This window comes from Urocitellus parryii, chromosome 10 (genome assembly GCF_045843805.1).
Source record: "Urocitellus parryii isolate mUroPar1 chromosome 10, mUroPar1.hap1, whole genome shotgun sequence".
Taxonomy (NCBI): domain Eukaryota; kingdom Metazoa; phylum Chordata; class Mammalia; order Rodentia; family Sciuridae; genus Urocitellus; species Urocitellus parryii.
The window spans coordinates 117922860-117946004 of NC_135540.1; positions in this window are offsets into that span (position 1 = coordinate 117922860).

Sequence of the window (23145 nt, forward strand, 5' to 3'; positions counted from 1 at the left end):
TTGAACATAATTTTCCTATTCACATATATGAATGCACAACCAGTGTAACTCCACATGGTGTTCAACCACATAATGGTATCAAAATTATAATGGCTTGCTCTCCATATATATATATAATATGTCAAAGTACACCCTACTGTCATGTATATCTAAAAACAAATAAAAAACAAATAAAAACAAAAGTATGAGAGGTTTTGATTTAATATTTGTATAAGTTCTGAGATTTAAGATGACTTTTTAAAAAAATTTTTGCTTGTTTTATTGTTTTTTGCCCATGAAGTGTATCACACCATCTTACTATTATAGTTATTGTGTATGCCTTAATATAAAGAAGAGAATTTCTCATCACTTTATTCTTCTTTTTCAGAATATTTTTGCTGTCCTAGGATTTTAATTTTTTACCTAAAAATTAAAGTTAATGATAATTTCTACTAAAAAGTAAGTCTGAGATTTTGATAAGAATTATATTAAACTAACAAATCAAGTTAGTTAGAATTGACATATTTGTCTACATTGTTATAGCACATGGATCCGCATCTTGATTTTCTCTGTTAGTAGATTTTATTTGATTTCTTTCATTAGCCTTTTGTAATTTTTATCATTCCAATCCTGTAAATGTTTCATTAAATTCATACTTAAGATTTCAAACAAAATTACTCCCATGTTTTTCCATCCCAAATATTACCTAGAACTCGACTGTGGTAACTGAGTTGATTAAACAAATATATAATGCAAATTGAGTAATCTAGATTATCACTATATTAGCTGCACCTGTTATGTGCAAACAAATGCTTAAAACATAAAAATAAAAATAAGTAAGAGTCAAAATGTACATTCCATATTGTACCTTTATTATCATAAAGTTCTTAAGCACTCAATGTGGTTAAAGAAATATTTTATTTCCTTATTGTTTTAAAAATTCTATCAATCCTTTAGTCTATTTGGAAAAACAAAACACAAAACGAATTCAATTGCCATCATTAATATGTAAATATTTAGATGGTACTTTTTAAACAGCTTAAAATTCAAAGCATTTATGCATATTTCAGTCTATATTTCTTTGAACAAAATGCTTCTAGTGGATGTTAATTTCCCTCCAAGCACTGTATTCTTATTAATGACATAGCTTCTGTTTCTAGACCACATGTGTCTGCATCTAAGTTCAACTTATTATGGATTATGCACCCATGGGTCAGCTATGTAAGTCAGTGCCTTGGTTTGCTTCTTTATAATTCTCATCTCTTTGAGTCCTTGATTAAATAAGATAATATCTGTAGATCACTTAGAACTGTGGCAGACATAATGAGTTTATGTTTATCATTTGCTATATAGTCTGTTTTTAGAGTAAAGTGATAGGCTTTGATGGCATTGTTTTATTTTAAATATTGACTGTCATTTATTTAGTACCAGTGAAATATTGACTGTCATTTATTTAGTACCAGTGAAATTAAAGCTTTAACAATAAATGGGTTTCTAATAGCTTTAGTGAGGATAGCCCTCAGTATTGAATTCCTTGTGTCTGAACTGAAAGAGAAATTGCTATTTCTCTGTGTTGAAGGGTATAGCTGATAATTCCACACACTTGTGGAAAGAATTGTTACTGAACATGTCCCAGAGGCATGGCAGTCAGCAAAAGGTTCTTGGTCCTGTTAGCCTGAGGAATGTATCTGTAACAGATTGCCAGGAAAGATTAACGGCTGCAGGTAGAACAGCTGCTGGTTCAAACAATTTTGATCTTTTATATCTTGTGTTCATTCTGCTTCCAGGTGGAATTGGCCCACTTGTTAAGGAGGGCCGCAGGTAGTCCAGCTGCTGGTTCAAAGAGTCTAGTCCTATATACGTTTTGTTCATTGTGTTTTGACAAAAAAATCGGTCCAATTGTTTTCAGAAAGCCCCCAAGGGAAAATTTTACAAAATAGTTTCATAACCTTTTCAAGGAGACAAATATACCTCCCATTTTTACTCCCTTTGGTACATAAAATAGACCATTCAGGAAGTACCATTGTAAAGCATTTATCTTAACAAGTGTTGAAGAGAGTAGTATATAACTCAGTAATTTAATCAGCAAAAAAGATAAGTGGAATCATGTTTATGTTCAGTGTTTTTGTTTTTCTAAATGGGTATTTGGTCATTACAGTGGAGATTCTTGCTTTGTGTGTGTGTGTGTGTAAGATGATTTTTGTGTTCATGAAAACAATGAAGGAAATTATTTTGCAGAAGCACACTTTAGAGAAAATTAATTGGCCTTTTCTACAGGACTTCCCCAAACACAGGACAGTAGAAGGCTTTGGAGTGGTGCATATCAGTCTTTTTTTGTTGTTGTTCTTTTTGTTTATACATGATAGTGGAGTATATTTTGACATATTTATACAAACATAGAGTACATTTTGTGCTAATTAGGAATCCATAAAATAATGTATATTGTGTGTGTGTGTGTGTGTTTGTTTATAATAATGTCCAGATGCTACATGTAGCTGCATGCTAAGTTAAAGATCCTTTTCGCTTTCTGGGTTTTAGATTCTACATATTTTCAAACCAAAATTAAGTTTCGTGCCTCACCTCCTATAAATGAAAGTCACATGTCAAGTTCCTGTCATAACAATTGGAGAAATAACTTTATAACTCATTTGTTGTTATATCTGGAAAATTACTGGATCTGTATACAATCTCTTCCTACATTAAAATCCTTAACTCACCCATCTATGCATTTTTGGCATGCTTTCTATCTTTGTACATTTTAAATGGCAAATTTCACCTAAATTTGATTTAAGAAGTACACAATGAAAGTACTAAATAATGAAAACATACTGTAAAAAAAGTTGGGCTTTTTTGTTAATCATGGTAGTAGGGGTCCAACAACTGATATGCAGGGAATTCCATTTCATTTCTTGATCCTCCCTTTTTCTTCCCATCTTCTTTACCCAATCCCGTTGTTCTTCCCCTACTCTACTAGACTTCCCTTTGCTCACTTATCAATTTATATTTAATTGGTTCTTTCTAAAGATACATTAAGGTAAAGTTACCTTTGGTATATCTATATATGTACATAACATGATTTTTAAGAATTCATTTTGCATTGGCTCCTCTTATATATCCCTCTAATCTGCCTCTCGATCCCTTTCTATATTACTGATTTCCCTTTTTCTTTTTATTATTCGATCCTTCCCTTCACCTTTCCTTCATTGTACTCTAGCTTCTGCATATGCCAATATGCTTTTGAGAAAATATTAGTAGCATAAAACAGTATACTTGTAGCTTTTAATTCATTTGTTTCGTAAAGAAAAGTTACATTTTAATCAATGATTAGTTGAATAATCCATTATAGATGTAGAGAAAAAAGTTGATGAAATATGTGTTGTTCCAAGATTATTTTGAATACCACTGTATAACTAACATAAGTATAGCACATGGCACAGAGAAAAGGATCAGTGATTAATAAGGTAACAAGTAAGTAAAATAATTTCTGATTTATTATTAATCTTTTCCTTAATATTAGAATTGCTTGTAATATAGGTAAACATCTATCTCTAGAGATACTGCTAGATAAATTTCTACCATCACAATTATAAGATTTCTGCTAATACTCTTGAGAGAATTAGCCTAATTTTATTGTTCATGATCTAGGGGGTAGTGGTTACTTTTACAATATTTGCAAGAATATTCTTAGAAGTTGTAAACTGGATGACATTGGACTGATACTTCTACAAATAACAATTTCAAATACTGTAATAATTTTTATTGAACTCTTCCAAGTCACTAGGGAATCTACAAGGAAAGGAGATATTAAAAGATAATCAAATCTTGGAAGAAGAAACTCTTGAAAGAATACAAAATTATATAACATTTTTTCAAAGTTTTTATCCAGTTAGCTGACCTGTCCATTTGAACAAAACCAGAAAGTCCAACTTTTATTGATTGCAATGTCAGAAAAGAGAGTTTAGGAATACCTTAATAACAGAAAATTGAGGGAGAATCCAAAAAAAGGGGGAGTCCTAAAATATGTTGCCTACAATCTTTATCTAACCTTGAGCTTCATGGATTTGGATCCTGTTTCTCAGTCAGGCTGCTATAACAGAAGACCACACACTGGGTGATTTAAACAACAGAAATTTATTATAGATCTGGAGGTTGGGAAGTCTGAGATTGGAGTGTCAACAGAGTATCTTCCCAGTTTGAAAAGGGCTGCTTTCTCATTTTCAATGTATAAATTTTGGGTCAATAAAAACATTCTGTCTATGTTACTGCTAAGTGACAACTAGAAAACTGAAACAAAACAACTAGGAAATAATTTAGCTCATGCTGATTGCAGTATAGATACAATTTACCACTTAGGTTCTGTCCAGTTAGCTGGAATTGCTAAACACTACGGTCTTCACACAGATCTATACTATCCAATGTTGAAAGAAATATCTATAGATTCTTGGTGGCCACCCAATAATTTACCTGCTTGCCAGAAGAATAATCAAGCTTCTTAAAAGAACAAAACAGAATTAAAGGCTGTAGAAAGTATTATCCCCAATGACCCCTGTAAATGAAAAGTCACCAGGAAAATAAAGGGCAAGAAAATGTGATCTATAGTTAAGAAAAAAAAAAGCAGTTGATAGGAATAGAACTCAAAATGACTTAGATGTTGAAGATGTACTTTAAAGTAGCCATTATGAATCTGCTTGAAGACTTCAAGGAAAAGACAGTCATAAAGAGTACATAATTGGGAAGTCTTACTAGCAAAATTGAGCCCTAAGAAGTTATTAAATGTAATTTGTAGAACTGAAAAAATACAGTCTTTGAAAAAATCACTGTATGGACTTAACAGCATATTGGTAATAGGAGAAAAAGGATGAATGACGAATACATTTAAAAAGACAGAACAATAGAAATTATCCAATTTGAAGAAAATATTTTAAAATGCTGGGAAAAGAATTATTGAAGAGAGTATCAATGACCTATGTGTGGGACAGTATCAGGCAGGCTAACATATATGCAACAACATACTTCACAATAGCCATGTATGCCTTTCCACATGTTCTATCATTTCAACCCATTTTATTTGTGTTCTTTAAAATTATATCCAAGTTAACAATGATCTCATATAACAATGTTTATTTTTTACTATTTTTATATCTGTAATACTTGTCTAAAGTTGGCTCTGACAGTTTACAGGGTTTTTTTTTTTTTTTGAGGGGTGGGTATTCACTTTTATTGGATTTCAAGATCACACAGCCCGGCTATCTTATGATATCAAGACTAAAATCTGATGTAGAGAGAATGTGAACCCTAAAAATTCTTAGCATTTGGATCACAATTCACTTGCCTTAACTATTTGTCTCCCAAACCTTTATACACTGTGAAACACAAATAAAATGGTCCTGCTGTTCAAGAACACCAGAGGAAATGGAAATTCCTCTCCCTGGTTAGAGGCATAAAAATTGGACTCCTTATATATTTCAGACCCAAGACTGAGGAAATGGATATCTTGTTTTACTTTTCAATCATTTGTAGCCTCTTGATTTTCATGGTATGCCTTAATCTATCTCTACTGATCAACTTTATCACACTGAGTATACTAAAAGTTGCTAATTAGTTAATTTATTAAATTATTCAATCAATTGTTCTGTCATTCATTATACAGATACTAAGTTTCCATAATGTTCCAGGCACTGATTTAAGTATTTGTTTACATCAGTGAATAAAATTCTCCCTTGTGGAGTTTGGATTCTGATAGTAGTTAACTGGAAAAAAAAGTGAATTATGTAAAACAATAATAAGTGCTTTAAGAAAAAATCATACAAATTTGGGAAAGACTGGGAGGTTAGGCATTAATTTTTTTTTTTTTAACAAATCAGTCAGAAGAAGACTTTACAAAAGAGGTGTCATTTGAGCAAAGATTTGAAGGAGGAGATGTGAAGTGGGAAGGTACAAGTGTATTAAGGGGAAAATATTGTTAGGCAAGAGCCAGTATGAGTTCTTGGGAAGAATGATTGGCATTTTCAAGGAGACTGAGGGGGCCCCTGTGGCAAAATAGTAGAAGGAGAATAGGAGAGGGTACCAGGAAGGAAACTAGTTAGGTCTTTTCAGGTATTGTAAGGCAGAACCACTTTTTTTTTTTTTTTTTTTTTTGGCGGTGGTGGTGCTGGGGATTGAACCCAGGGCCTTGTGCATGTGAAGCAAGCATTCTACCAAATGAGCTATGTATGAAACCAACCCAGATGTCCTTTATTATATAAATGGATAAATAAACTGTGTTATATATACACAATGGAATATTACTCAGCATTAAAAGAGATTAAAATTATGGCAGGTAAATGGATGGAGTTGGAGAATATGTTGCTAAGCGAAGTAAGCCAATCCAAAAAAACAAAGTCCAAATATTCTCTCTGATAAGTGGATGCTGATTAATAATGGGGTTGGGACATATGGGAAAAATAAAGGAACTTTGGGCAAAGGGGAGGAAGGGGTGAGGAGGTGGATGGGGGCAGGAAAGATGGTGGAATGAGATGGACATCATTGCCCTAGTACAAGTCTTACTGCACATTTGTTGCGACACTACATTATGTATAACCAGAGAAATGAAAAGTTATGCTACAATTGTGTTCAATGAGTCAAAAGGTATTCTGCTGTCATATATACCTAATTAAAATAAATAAATACATACATACATAAAGGAAAAAAGAAAAGAAAAAAGAATAAATGTAACAGATATATTAAAAATTTATCACAATAATACAAGGTAACAGAAATTTCTTCTTTTTCATTGATAGTGTGAGAGTGAAATTGTGTTTGTTTCTCTAGATTGTAGTAGCCATAATTTTCCCAGTGCCTAGAATGCATCATTTGGCTTAGGTTTTGTGAAAGGAAAAAGCACTTTTATGCATGTATTTTTTCTTTCTCTATGGCTAAAACTACTTTTATTTATTTATTTATTTATTTTTATTGTTGGTCGTTCAAAACATTACATAGTTCTTAATATATCATATTTCACAGTTTGATTCAAGTGGGTTATGAACTCCCAATTTTACCCCGTATACAGATTACTGTATCACATCAGTTACACATCCATTGATTTACATATTGCCATTCTAGTGTCTGATGTATTCTGCTGTCTGTCCTATTCTCTACTAAGGCACTGGGAATGGCCCGTTTCTTTTAATGAATAGTAAATTTTCCCTTTTCATATTCAAAGATACTGAAGGCGCTCTCTCTCTCTCTCTCTCTCTCTCTCTCTCTCTCTCTCTCTCTCTCTCTCTCTCCTTTATCTAAAGTTATTACACTTTCTTATAAATTTAGGTTGGCCTTTGTTTTTCAAGTACAGAAACATTTGCAAGTGCTTCTCCAGGTTGAGGATGAATGTTAGCTCCAAGGATCCAGATGTCTCCCCTCTTACCTTTCATAAACTTACCACAAAATCACAGAGATGTGTTTTATGTTCTTTTAAAATTAAAGATATCTTTTGCATCTACTGACACTTTGGTGAATGATCTATGTTGGTGAATTAATTTGTAGGCCTCTATATGTTCAATATGTTGGACAAAACTATGTAGACAAAGCTCCGCAAAGGTATAAGCGTATTAGACAGGTACATTAGAAAAAATGATACACGTGGATATACACGTGTATTTAAAATTATTGTGCATTTTAATTAAAAAATAAAGTTGGCACTGACAACCTACATTTGTGCTAGGGCTTCTGGCTTTTGTTGCACTAAGAATTATTTGGTGTAGAATTAACTCAAATTAAAAATGCTCTTATAGCCTGATACCACAATAGTTATTTTTGTTTGTTAATACAAAGATATATGTTCAAATTAAAATTTTCTACTTAATATATGTGTGAACTAGGAAAAGTAAGTAAATATCTATAGACTTCAGTTTCCTCATCTGTAAAATGAAGATAATTTTGGTCTGTTTCATTGACTTGAGTAAAATTAAGTGTGATAAAACACGTAAAGAGCTTAGCAGTTTCCTTCAAATAATAAATATTTAATAAATGCTAGCTAATATCACTATTATTATCATCAATGAATCTCTTCATATCAGAATTATAATCAGTATTCATTGTGGATTTTTTACCACACAGGGAAAAAAATCATCTGTGTCTCTCAATAATGACGGCTCAATTTTAAGAAGGTATCTAAAATAATACATAGGGAATAGAGAATTTTAATACATAAGAATAAGTAAGGAATAGAGAATTTTAAGGAGTCTTATAAAGAATATACAAAAATACACCAGGTCAAGTTCAAATCAAATCATGTATTCTTTCTTTAAAAGGCAATTTTATGTTTTTTAAAAATAGTTATGCATTTGTCTTATTTATTTATTTTAATTAGTTCTATTTGACAGCAAAATTTATTTTGATTCATTGTACACAATTGCAGCATTATTTAGCATACAATTTATACTCTTGATCTCAAGACACTTAGTTGAACAGGATCCAAAAACATAGCCTTGTTCTACTTTAAAAGAAGTTTGAATGAAACAGAAAGGAAATTTACTTTTAGCTCTTAGAATGAGAAATATAGAAGGATAAATGAGCAAATAAATATAAAATTTATTAACGACAAACTGAAGATGATTTTTAATATGGAAATATTTATAGTATGCAAATGTCTATAGGATATACAGAGTTGTTCACTTTTTATTACTTCTTTGAATAATTGTTCTAAGAAAATTTTATTAGGATGTAAACCCACCATATTTTAACTGTGTGTTGCCTGTAGATGATTGGATTTTGATGAAATAAGGCTAAGTTGAGAATGATCTACCAATCAATCAATTTATTTATCAGGGATAGTAGAACCTCTCAACCAGATAAGGAATCAGATAACAGATTTTTAGGGCATATTGCAGATTTTTTAATTGGAAAAATAATAGATAATCTATAAAACATGTAAATAAGAAATCTGTGCTACTTAACAGATTTTTTGTTTTACTGAAAATTATATAATTTCGCATCCAAATTCCCCTACATTTCAATGTTTGTAAGAGTATTTATATATATTTATAAGGTTTCTAAACTGTATCATTTTCCTTTCTGAGCTTTACTTGAGAAAGGGAAGTTTGGAAATTCTGATGACTTTGTGTGCACCATTGAAGAGGTGTGAACTGAGCAATTATTCCCTGAAAGAGAAAACTGATGTAGCCACTGCTCACACCTTTCCAATTGCTTTCACAAAGTGTTAAGAGCTTTTCTTATGAAATAATACTGCCATTTCTGTTAACCACAATAGAGGTTTTAGGGGCAAAAAATAATTCTGTGTCCTATGCTATAAAGAGTTGTTAAGAACTATCTCTCATTTCGAAGTGAAAAATCAAAACAAAATAGAAATTTAGCATGAAAATATTTTAAGTTTTATAGATAATATATTGAAATAGTGTCACAAATGTCTCAATGGGCACTTTTGTCCCTCAGACTGCCGGTGTTTGATTTTTTTTTTTTTGTTGTTGTTGAAAAATTTATGTGATGCTTGTGTATTAGAGGATTTAACTAATGAGTTCAATTGCAGTAAAGGTGTGCTGGCTCTCAGTGTATATCATGAAGCATGAAGCATGAAGACTAATTATGGTTAGTTTATCTAGCTAGCTACCAGCAGCATGTTTGGTCATAAAGTTATATAGTCCTTCTCAAAATTCAGACATGATATTTGACTCAAGAGCCTCCTGCATCAGTGAATTTCATTAGCAGATACAATTTTCATTTTGGAAGCAAACCAGTTCTTTTGGTGATTTGCACATATAAAATCTATTTATATTTAACTTTTTAATTGGGCTAAATTTTTCAAGAAAGTAAAAAAAAGTCACTCATTTGCTTTATTGCAATAGAATAATAGGACTTATTTTTAAAAAACCTAATCCTTAGACTCCTTTAATTGAAAAACAGAAATATTAATACCAATTACTGTGTAGAATGACTGTTTCACAACTTTTTCATATTGTAATATTTTCTGACAAATGTTCATTCATGATCTTCTTGGAAGATTATTAGGTCTGAGTTTTCCCAAAGAAAATTGCAGAAATTATCATGCTTCAATACTCAGGCCTTCCTAACCTTGCACTACCCCCACAAATATACTTTCAATAGGGAAAACTTCCCTTTCTCATTCCACAGTAGATTTAAATTCTGTTTCAGATTCAAAGAGCTGTACAGTAATCAATCATCCCACACCTCTCTTACCTAATTATCATTTCTTTTCCCACTGCATTCTTCCTGTCAATATTTTCATGTGGTCTACTCTTTAATTGTATTAAAATTTATTTTTCCATAAAAACTCTAAGTCCAGACATCATCCTATTCTCTTTCTGTCTTTTCTCCTAACTTGTCACCACAGTTCTCAGTCATCCCTCAATTCACTCAAATCTGGATTTATTTTCGTTACTAAAGCCGTCCTCACTTATTAACGAATGTCCTTCATCTTTCTACATCCAAAGCCATAATCTCTTAGTTTAGGCATTGCTGTATTTTACCTTCTAAATCAAATCTCTGAACAGATTTCAAACCTCTTATATTCAGAGAAATTGAAGTGTTAGTATAAATCCACTTAGGGATCGGCCCTTTTTCGAGGCTCCAACTTCAGTTGCAACCCAAACATTAGTATTTATAGTTCACTCTTCTATATTACCTTCTGGACTCTTGAATTTCATTGGATATCACTTGTTTGATTGTGTGTCTGTTTTCACCTGTACTTCTCTGGCTACTCTTTCTTGATTTTTGCATGTTCTAGCTCCTCTGCAACCCATGGTGGGCTCCCTTTATGATTGTTCCTAGAGCTTTTTCTTCTATGGATTTTCTTACACAATCATATACATATTCATGACTTTTTAAAAATGAAATGAATTCATTTTTTTCATGACTTTTTATTTCAGCTATGTAAGTGATCTGAATATCATTGGTTTCTATGGCACTATTATTTGAGGAAAAATATGTACAAAGTGAATAATAAATAAGTAGAGTTACAGGTCTCATTTCAAATTGACAACATGAACTTGAAAGTTCTTCACTTTTTCAAATTAAAAAAAATAATAATAAGTTTTCAACCTTATTGAGGCACAGTTAACTGTTTTTTCTTCTTGGCAAAATAACTTTTAAAAATCACTTAGAAAGTTTAATTTTTAAATCTACCAAATATGGGGCTGGGGATGTGGCTCAAGCGGTAGCGCGCTCGCCTGGCATGCGTGAGGCCCGGGTTCGATCCTCAGCACCACATACAAACAAAGATGTTGGGTCCGCCGAAAACTAAAAAAAAAATAAATATTAAAAATTCTCTCTCTCTCTTTCTCTCTCTCTCTCTCTCTCAAAATAAATAAATAAGTAAATAAATCTACCAAATATAAAAAAATACATCCCCAAGAGAAGAAAAAAACATTGTCTTTATTTCTCCACTAAATATATGAATAGCTCATATAACATTGAGTTTGTTATTCAATAGCCTCTTGGCTGAGATGATCTGTTCCAAGTACTAATAATCATACTCGTGGAGTATAAATACAAAATTCAGTTGCAATCCACACTTTAAAATATCTGTTTAAATTACCATTTCTATTTTTCAGAATACAACAGGTTTGAAATCTTTATGTAAAGAGTTTTGATTTAGAAGTAAAATATGGGAATGCTTAAACTCATAAGTCAAACTTTGACATACAAATAATTAGTGGAGTTGAATCCTACTAAGTCTGTCTGTTCTTAAATGTGAATATAGAATAATATGATTCATTATAAAGTAGATTTTTGTAATAAAAGTAGGTTTGAATCGTATAAATCTGAGCTTGAATTTCATTTTTGTTTCTCAATATCAAGAATTTATGTAATGTCTTCTTTGTCTCCCATTTTTGAGCTGTGACTTGTTTATTATTAATATGAAAGTGGTGAAACATCTCTCCAATTACTTTAGGAATAAGTCAAATAATTTACATTAAACTACAAATAGTCTGCTTGACTAATATTAGAAACATTAAGGTGTGTTGCATTTTTTGATTTCCCCATTTCAGTATTTTCCCTGCTACTGTATGGAAACTGGTTGAGTGGGTCCCTAAAGGTTCATGTGCCAGAAACTTGCTTTCCAGTTGGCAATGGTGAACGGTCATGGGACCTTTAGGAGATGGGGACTAGTAGAGAGTGATTAAGTCATTGAGTATGCTGTCCTTAGAAGGGGTTAATGTAGTTCTTGTGAGACCCAGTTACCTGCAACAATGAATTCGTATAAAAAGATCTGGCTTCTCCCTGCTTTCTGGTTTCTTGTCTTGCCATGTGTTTGCTCTTGCACTCAATCTCACTGTGATGCCATCTATCGTGTGATGTAGCCAAGGGGATCTCACCACAGGCTGAACAAAGGGGGCTACCTGATCTTGGACTTTCAGGTTCCAAAATTGTGAGCTAAATGAACCTCTTTTCTTATTAATTTACACAGCCTCAGGAATTTTGTCAAAGCAATGGATGGTAAACTAAGGCACCCCCTCTCTTCTTTCTTATGATACCACTTAAGATTCCACTTAATGCCAATGTGTACCATTTGCTATGCTTACCGTCTTTCTCTTTCTTTTCTCTCTCTCTCTGCCCTTGTCTCCCTTCACCTGTCATCTTTTACAGAGCACTAGTGATTTCACTAAGACCTTAATAGACAACATAGTAAATTTTTTTTGACTGCATTAGAAAGGAGTACATGAGTATGGTTCCTAATCTATTGCCTACTAGCATAGAATATGGTGGTAGAAGCAAGTAAATTTAAATTCCACTTTCATTATTCGAATTTGGGCAAACTATATTAAATTTTTAAGTATATTTGTGAGAAATTAGACTAAAAGTATTAGTGAGTTTCTTGTTATGATTATAATATCTGATGTGTGCATAAATGCATATCTATGATTAAAAAAATATGGTATTCAATAACTGCTCTTTTTATTGTCATCCCTGAAGCTAATAGATTCATGAGACATATTACAATTATTTTTTCTTCTGTCTTTATATATATATATTAATATTAATACAAGTGGAAAGCACTGGATATGCATAGATATTTGGGAAATTTTAATATCATGTCAATAATTATTATTTTCAAAAGCTTTTAAGAGAGGAATAGCTCCTATAGTATCTGAGTATAGTCAACTTTTATATCTCTAGATTTACTGATTCAATAAATGAAACTCTGAAATCCTAGAGAAATGTAGCCAAGATTGCTTCTTTAAGTCCATACCAATTCCCTCATTATTTTTGATTTATCATAGCCTGGTATTTTATACCTCTCTACTTACAAAATTAAATTAAATTGCTGAGCCTGCACTTATTGTCCTGTCCCAGGCTCCCTGCCCAGTAATATTACTAGTTATTCAGACTTAAACTTTCCATTAAAAACAAAGACAAAAAGTTTAATTAAAGTTTAAATTAAAGAATGGAGTTCATAAAATATACATATTTTAATGTTTTATGTTTTTCACGGTTTCTATGTTAAAAAGAAATTTTTAGGAATGCTTCCTATCACAAATAATAAACTGCTGTCTTAAACAGATGATATATATATATATATATATATATATATATATATATATATATATTATTTCCTTTGTTGAGCTCATTGATTTTGGCATAATCCTTTTATTTGGGACAAACTTTCTTTAAAATAACTTAGATAGCAGATCTTAAATTTCCCTTAACATTTCATAGACTACCTTAGTGTGTCTTTAATTATTTTAAGGGTTAGAATGAAAAGTTTATGAATAGCACAACTATGTTATGAACAATTTTAAACATTTTAAGCTACAAAGAAATTGTCATTTACTGCAAGGACTTCCCAGCACTCAAAACAATTTTTTTTCCTGTGTAAGTCTCTATTTCTTATTCTTCTTAAATTTTACTGATGTAAAGGATTATAGCTCTGCTATGATGCACATACATGCACACATATTATACATATGTCTAATATACTACATGTCTAATGTAACACACCCACGTATTCCAGCTGGAAAAATTCTCAGTCAGTAGATAGCTTAAGTGTCAAATCTCTACACTTCAGTGTATTAAAAACTTAAGTGAAATTATATTTAAAACAAGCAAACAAAATGAAACTAGAGATCTCACAGTCAATTTCTAAATCTTTTTATGTATTACTTCAACAGTATTGCCAATAACCCTAAGTTTTGGACTAAATCATTATCCTATTTTAGAATTAAGGAAATTGAGACACAGAAATAGGGAAGTTGCCCAAGGAAATGGAGCTAGGAAGACAGAAAAGCCAGGATTATGATCTAAATTGGGAGTCTAGTGTACCTATGATCATTAAACTTGATTGCCATGGTGTTAAATATTCCAAATGTGGTAACAAAAAATACATGTATAGCATTTAGCTGGCTATACATACCAGATATACCTTATAAATTCTGAAATTTAGTATTAGAAAATGGCACTTAGGTATTGTGATGTTTTAAACACTGTACCTCAGAACTTAGTCCAATAGATGAAAACATTTATCTGCATTCTAAATAAAAATAAATTTCTATACGAATGATATTGCAGATTTGATATTTGCTTGGAAAGGCATTATAATAGCTACAAATAAAATTGTTAATGCTTGAATATGGTTTTAAAGACTATGGTTCTGCTGGATTTATTATCTAGACACAGGGAAGAGTTCCAACATAGCTCATCTAAATGCTGGGTGGAAAAGAATTAAATTGCTTCCTGTTTTGCACTCCATCCAGCGAGTTCCTTCAATAAACCAGTAAAGGAGGTAATAAGTTAAATGAGAAGACAGCAGAAGCCTTTAGTGAGGGTATGCACCATCAATTCCAAATATCACTAAGTGTGAGTCTATTTCCCAGCATGTGTTTATTCTACTTTATGTCATTATCTTAAATTTCCCAGTCAAAGTGGTCCTCTGTGAAAGGTGAAATAATAGCCCCTGAATGTTTCAGTGGAAAGCTTAGCTTGGTGGACAGAATAATCGCTCCCCAAAGTTGTCCACGTTTTAATTCCGGGTGTTAAGCCTGTGAATGTGCTAATCTTACATGACAAAAGGGAATTGTAGCTGCAAATAAAACTAATGTGGCTCATGAATTCACCTTAAAATAGAGAGAGTATACTGGATTATCCAGCTGGTTCCATGTAGTCATGTGGGTCCTTACAAGTAGAACATTTGGGAGAGAAAACAATGAGTGAAAGAAGCGACCAGGGAAGAGGCAGCTGAAGACACCCCAAATCAACCACAAAGATCTCAATCCTCCCAGTCTTTGAGTAAACATGAAAAGAATTTTCCCTTAGTACCTCCAGAAAGAAATGTGGTGTGTTGGCAATGTGATTTAGCTTGGTGAGGCAATGTTGGACTTGTGATTGCCCAGAACTTTAACAAAAGTGTTGTTTTAAGCCACTGATAGAATTTGTGGTTATTTATTATTTTGTTACTAAAAGTAGTATGAAATTAACAAACTAAGGATCTATAAATCTTCACTCTCAAAATAGTCTGCTTTTTAAATCAAGTTTCACTATTTTTTTCTTATGAAAAATAGAATCTACAAATACTGACTCAATCTCCTTTGATCATGATAAAAATTGCTTTTTAAAAGTTAAAGCCAATATTATGTTCTTTACCTCAGAAAAACATCAAACTCAGAGTTTATCAATGTATCTTATACATTAATATATCTATGCATAGAAATGACAAATTGCATTTTATTTCCATAAAATAGCCTTAAGATTGAAATTTTATTGATAAATATCCTGATATTAGTATTTTATTTTAGAAAAAATAATTTTGGATAGTTATTTATAATTTATCAATGTCTTTAGTAGATGTACGACTATTCAGATGATCTATTTCTCCTCTGTGGGTTGAAGGGGAAGCGGTGGGAGGGGGGAATGGGGTTAGAAATGAGGTGGAACATGATGATCATTATTATCCAAAGTACATATATGTGAATATACTTTGTATACAACCAGAGACATGAAAAATTGTGCTATATATGTGTAATAAGAATTGTAATGCATTCCACTGTCATATATAAATAAAAAAAGAATTTGGCTCATTCCTTCTAAGGCATAGACTTGTTCATTACTATCATCTACCATTTTACCACCATGGAATAAGTAGTGATGACTCTTCCTTCATTTCATTTATGACATTGGAAATCTGTGTGCTTTCTCTCTTTTTCTTGTCTTCCTAAGAGAACCCAGAATCCTTCATTTCTGTTACTGTGCTTTTGTTTTTCACATTTATTTTCACTTCTCTTATAATTTTCATTTATTTCCATTAAAGATCTACTCTTGCATGTTGTCTAATTTTATCATTAGAACTTTCAACATAGTAACTGTATATATTTTAAATTTCTGTCCCCAAATCCAAAATTCTATGTCTTAGCTGAGTATTGTGCTGATTCTTGCTATTTTTCTTCAGAGCATGTGTTAAGTAAGCTTTGTCACAATCTAAACATGGTATATCAGGCAATAAGAACTGAGGGAAATAGGCTGTTAGTGTGAAATTTTATGATAATCTTGCTGGATGCTAGACTAGGTTTAATGACTGCCTTGGGTGTTGATCAGGAGGCTTCAAATTACTTTCATGACCTCACACTTGTCTTTCTCTTGACTTTGTTCTATGTGTCTTTCCCCTCAGTGACAACAATCTGTGTTTTGCAGTTCTTTCAGTTATAAAACCTAAAATTGCAAAAAAATTATATCTTATGTTTAAAGAAAATTATGACTTATATTTTTATTGAATATCTTAAGTATACCTGTGAAAATTAAAGACATGCTAAAAAAACTGGAGGATTATTGACAATTTAATTTTGATTAAACTTATTTTCTTTTGTTTTGCTAGTTAAGTTAAATGTTCTCAGCTATTTAACAAATTTCTTCTTCCAGGCACTCAGAAGATTATAACACACAGATAGTAAGCATTTGAGTGATAGTCCTCAACTCATAAATGGTCACAACATACCTGTGTTTAGGAAATTCTTTGAGTATTCTGAACTCTGGCAGTTACAGTGCCACTTATTGCACTGTGTGACACAGGGCAAGCCATCTTCTGAATGCCCTATAATTCTGTATGGTGCAATGATTTTTAAGGGACAATGAGGGATTCAAATTTAACACATATGGATTAAATAACCTAAATGAGATGAGGAACTGATAAGAATATTATTCTAGGTTCCAGATTTAAGAAGAAAAGGAATGCATCAAAGAACATTAGATAACACACAGGCTTTCCAGAAGAATCTGAAAACCAGATGTGTGTGCTATATACATACTAGAGCTACAGAAACTGAAGGCATTTCATGAAATTGCCACTTCCCCCAAGCTTGACCTGCAAATTGAGGGAGATGCCACATATACCATTGGTGCTGAAGGTTAGAAACAAACTCTGTTACTGCAATTGTTGCAAAGACAGATATGCTAATCCTAGAGTGTATACAAAGTGATCAACATTGTGTTTATTTTCTTTCTCATACAGAAGTCATATAGATATTCATGAATATCACCTCTAAAATTACAAATCATGAATGTCCCAGATGGAAGGATCCTAGGTTACATGCTGACACTCCACTATACAAAATGTTGAGAAATGAGTTCCAGCTTCTGGTTTGGAAAGGCAACATCTATTGTGTGAAATGTTTCTTTGAAAAGAAATATGTAAGTTAAGTTTGAACATTTTCAGGAAATTAGGCTATAAAATACTTGGATAGCTGGTAAATTTTTTCTTAAATTCACTGTAAGGCAAATGCTAATTTTAGGAAGCTTATTAGATGAAAAAAAATACATACAAATTAGAATAAAGTGAATAAGGTATTGAATCACTTGTTTTCTAAAACTATTAATAAAAAGTGGAAAGTGTAGCAATGAAGTTATTTCAATAGCATATAAGTTTTGAAACCAAGACAACTGTATTTTTTAGATGAATGCAAGTTCCAGGTTGATTTAAAGGATATGTACTGGGCTAGGATTGTAGCTCAATTGGTAGAAGGCTCGCTTAACACTTGTGAGGCACTGGGTTCAAGCCTCATCAACACATTAAAAATAAATAAATAAAAATAAATGCATTGTTTCTATTTACTATAAAAACATTTTAAAAATAAAAGATATATACTATTTGATGGGTCAACTGTAGATATGACTACCTTTCTATAAAATATTTCACTTTTTGTTATGTATAGATACATAAAGTCTAGCTTATATGATATATATGGAATGGCAGTTGTAAGTATTGAATTGAGACTTTGAATGCCTTGTAGGGTATATGTGGGGCTTAAAATTCCCAGCATATAATTATAATTTTCTATGTAGCTAGTGAATAAATAAATAAGTAAGTGGTTGAAACCTCTTCTTGGACCCCAAGATAGAAGAGAATATTAGTAACTTCATTGTAAGCTGAAGAGCATATTTTGATCTGTAGAGAAGTTATCTATCTTAGAAATTACCTATCTCATCTGGGATAAAAAGATGAAAATGGAACAAGAGAGAAGATTTCAGAGTGATTTTTTATAGACCCAAAAGGCCTTGCATAATTTAAATTTTGGTCAGGAGAAAATGATCTGAAATTGATCTTTCTCATTGTAATATTGACCAGTTTTTTCTTGAGAATGAAATGTCAAAATACATGTTAACTCTCAGGGCACAGACTAAGAAATCTTTATTTCTGATATTTGTATCTCTCTTTCGCACTTAGAAATATCTGTGAGTTTTGAACATCCACTCAGTAATGTTATCTTTAAACAAACTATGACAATGAGATAACATAACTATGATAAATTTATTTTATAAATTAAGAGTTTACAATATATATTGTTTTAAAGAAATTAAAATACTGCAAGGTAATGTAACTCATCTAGTGACTCTTCAATAGATTTGTGTCTTGGAAATATACATTCTATTAATTATCAAATCATAATATAAAATCATTATAGAAAATAAAAGGGAGGAGAAATGGAAGGGCAGGAAAAGGGAGTAGGTGGAAGGCAGGAAAGACAGTGAGAGCTGAAGGGAGGAAAGGATAGTATCTTCTGCTTCTATTTCTCCTACCTTAAATCCATTAATTTAAATTTTGTTTATGTCTGACACCCTTCACTAACATGTTCTTAAAATCCTTAAAAAAATACATGGGATCTTTCCATGAGAGAAGCTTCCTTATATAAATGCAACATTAAACCACATGATAAGTAAAAATGCTGTCAACTCATGAATGGGTATATAACACGGAGACTCCTGCCACTTTCTGTACTACCCAGGAGAAGGTACTTTGCATGTTTTCTACTTAATGAGCAATAACTCTGTGAAATAAGGATGTCAGTTTTTACTTTGGGCTTTGAAGCATGCCCTGTAGCTTTGAAATACAGCACTTCAACATGGGATGCTACGAATAAATTACAGCAAAGATTTACTGCGTAAAATGACACTACTGCTTCATATTCATTCAGGTGGCTATAGATAGATAATCTTAAAAAAAAAAAAGCAGGAAAAGATGAGCTCATCTAAGAGGGCTCCTCAGCTCTGCAGATAGAATAGGCTCACCTGAAGTTTGTAGGCTTTGATACAACATTCCTGACTGTCTCTAATATGGACCACACATTGTTCTGTGGTGGAGTTTCTGGATGCTGATTCTCTTCCTTCTTCTGCAAGTAGGATCCCTTGCTTCAGGCTTCTCAGACCTCCTCTGAGGCCATATTCTTAGTCTACTCCAATGTCTGATCTTATTGAGCATTAGGAGAATGGGGTTCTCTGATCTTCTTCTTACATCTTCCAAATTGTTCTAATGTCAACTGTTGCCTTCTTCCTGCAGGGTCTTCCTTTTTTTTTTTTTTTTTACAGCTTTCATCTCTCTGTACAACATGGAAAGTCTGATTTTGTTAATTTTGTTGTATTCTTGAAGATCTTTAATAGCAAGTCTAAATCCCACTTCCAAAGTCCTGGCTGTACATTAGAATCATCTAGAATTTTAAAACTACTAATTTCCAGAAACAGATCTAATATCCATATTTAATTGCTTTGGCACATAACCTCACAATTAATATTTTTTTTAAAAAGCTCCCCAGGTAATTACATATGTAATGATCATTGAAAATTACAGAACAAAAATAATTGTATATAAATAAAAGTTATAAGGTACAATGACTCATTTTTCAAGATTTCATCATTGTGTTGTATTGAACACTATGGAGAAACACAGGTATAACATCTTTTAAAATATTAAGTGATTGTGTGCTTTATTTAATCTTCAAGGTCATATAAAGTATTAGACCAACAATGCACAGTTCTATGGAAATGACTATGTCCCTTTAAATTCAGCTGGTACATAAGGGAAATGGGGAAATATTGGTGAAAAAGAATAAATTTTCAATTATACTGGATAAATTAATTCTGAAACTCTAATATACAATATGGTGACTATAGTTAATACTGTAATATATACTTAAAATTTGCTAAGAGATGGATCTTGACTGTTATTACATAAAAACAATTAAAGGTAGCTATGTGATATAATGCATAGGTTAGTTTATATTATTTCATGACATATATATTATATATATGTATATAATAATAACATATATATATAATATAAAATATTAAGTTGTACCTAATACAGACATTCAATTTTTTATTTTTCAATTGCACATTGATACATTGAAACACTAAAAAATAAATAAATAAATAAATTCAAAACACAATTTAACTTTGGGAACTAAATAAACTTCAGCCTTGACATTTTGTTTCCAAACATTAATGGTGAAAAATCTTTGACACTATTGACTTAGATTAATTCCTAATTTTAAAATTAATTTGATTTCCAGTTTGGGAAAGTGGTTTTAAATTTGGAAGCTGCAAAATTTTTAGATACATCTGTAAGGCAACTCTTAGAAACAATGATATATAGTAGTCTGATTATTAATCTTTTTATTTTGATCGGGGCATCATCCTAGATTACATGGGTTTTTCTAAAAGCTTATCAAATCTACTTTTAATGTATAATAATGTATAGTGTATGGGAGAAAGACATCCAGAATTAACAAAATTTCTATTTAAATAAAATTAAGTTTCTCCTTTTTTTTCCTAATGTCAACAGAATCATGTTTCCCATGTTTTCACTAGATATGGAAAAATGAGCTTTGAGATGTTCTTTCTAGAAATGCTGGCTACATGGAGTTGCTAAGCATCCCAACAATGCTGGTAGGAATACATTAAAGCAAATAGCAGAGGCTTCATTTGTGACTACTGTTCAAAACACTCATAATCATATACTAATATTGCTTTGAAGCATTTTGAATACATGAGCAGCAGGACCTGTTGAGTTGCATAGATCTCTCTGCTGTGGTTTGTAAGATATATTGAGTTTAATTACAAGCCTGAATTCTACAGGGAAATCTCTAAAATAAGGAGAGATAGAGCCTGTACCATGACCTTGTTTACCTATTCTTTATTTTTAGGGAAAAAAAAACTGACTAATATTTTTTTTGTAGTGCTTTTATAAAAAGCACTGTAATCTCATTAAAGGCATTGCCAAAGCGAGGTCACCAAGAGTGGACTAAGCATGCAACCTCCTTGTAAACTTCTTGGACTATAACACACTAGAATTTTTTTTAAATGTACATATTTTAAAAATATTTACATTTATTTATTTATTTTTATGTGGTGTTGAAGGTGGAACCCAGGCCCTCACACATGCTAGGTGCTCTATGTGTGAGCCACAATACTAGCCCCACACTAGAATTTTTAATTCACACTTCTTACTAATTTGTAATCTAATTTGTTTGTAAAATATAATGTGAAATTTTTGTATTTTCTTGGAGGTAAGTGTATAGGCTTTGTAATCCTTTTTTCCAGTGATAATTTAAATTGAGACAGGGACTTATCTGACAAAAAGATTATTTTATATAAACGAGTTTATCTGATATTTGCCAGATGGCAAAAGTAATGGCCCAAATGGGAAGAAAAAAAAAAAAGAAAAGAAATACTAGGTCATAGAAGAGAGGTGGACAATAGCTTTGAATAAAATACTGTCAATAAATGGTATGTGCAAAATAGTGACATGCTATATTTCACTATACTTTTGCTTTGTATTTTAGAAATAAGCTTTGGGTTTGTTTTATGAGCAGAATAGGCTTTTGAACTTTTGACGCTATCATATTTTTCTAACTTAATTTTTAAATTATAAATTGATAAACTGTAATTTTACATATTTATGGGATACAAAGTAATGTTATGATTTATGAAAATATGGGACAGTTAAATCAAGATAGTTAAAATACCCATCTCTTCAACTCTTCTTTGTGGTGAGAATATTAAAAATTTACTTAATGATTTTGACTATAATATTTATTATAATCATCACGATGTTGATGGACTCTAGCATCTTGAATTCAACTTTATTCTTTGGAATTAGGTAAAAGAATATCTATCTTCTCAGTAATGGAATTATGAGGGTGAAAATCACAATTACATAACCATAATTATGTATTCATGCTAGTATTCCATTAGGAAGTGATGGCCAAGTAAGCAGTTTATTCTGGTTGCACGCCAGAAAGATATCAAACATCTCAATGGATTACCAGAGATCAGATAGATTTTAGTCTCTTCTGAGCCTGAGAGACTTCCAAAATACCCAGTAACATATGCCACGTGGATAATGAAAAAAAGTAGTTTAATGGAAGCCTCTGCTGCGAAGATAACTGGAAAATATTGACAGTAAAATTAGCATAAGTGAACAGCTCAAGCATATTAAAACAGGGCCCTCGTTATGTAAAATTTATGAAGCCATGCTTCTGGTAGAGTAGCTGAAGGTATCTGCTTTTGAAATTCCATTCCATTATGGAGTTAAGTGTTCTTTTATTTCCATGGGGAAAAGTTCAGTCCCAGCTGCTTGTCTTTCCCTTTCCTGTCAGTAGAACTTGCACGTTTGTACCTGAGCAGAGAAAAATCCATTTTTTACTAAGAGACCGGAGAGATATTTTATCATATTCTCCAAAGACTTGTTACAAAATCTAAGCAATTTTTTCATTATAAAATGCTAATAAAAGTTTTAGGTTTCACCATCTGCCACTATTTCCTTTTCTTCCCTGTATTACCTCAGTGGAAGAGAATTTATCTATGCTGACTGTTCAAGTTATGTAACAAAGTGGAGGAATGTGGCAAAGGTGATTTTTAGAATCATGGTTATGTTCAAAACTGATTCTGTAGGTA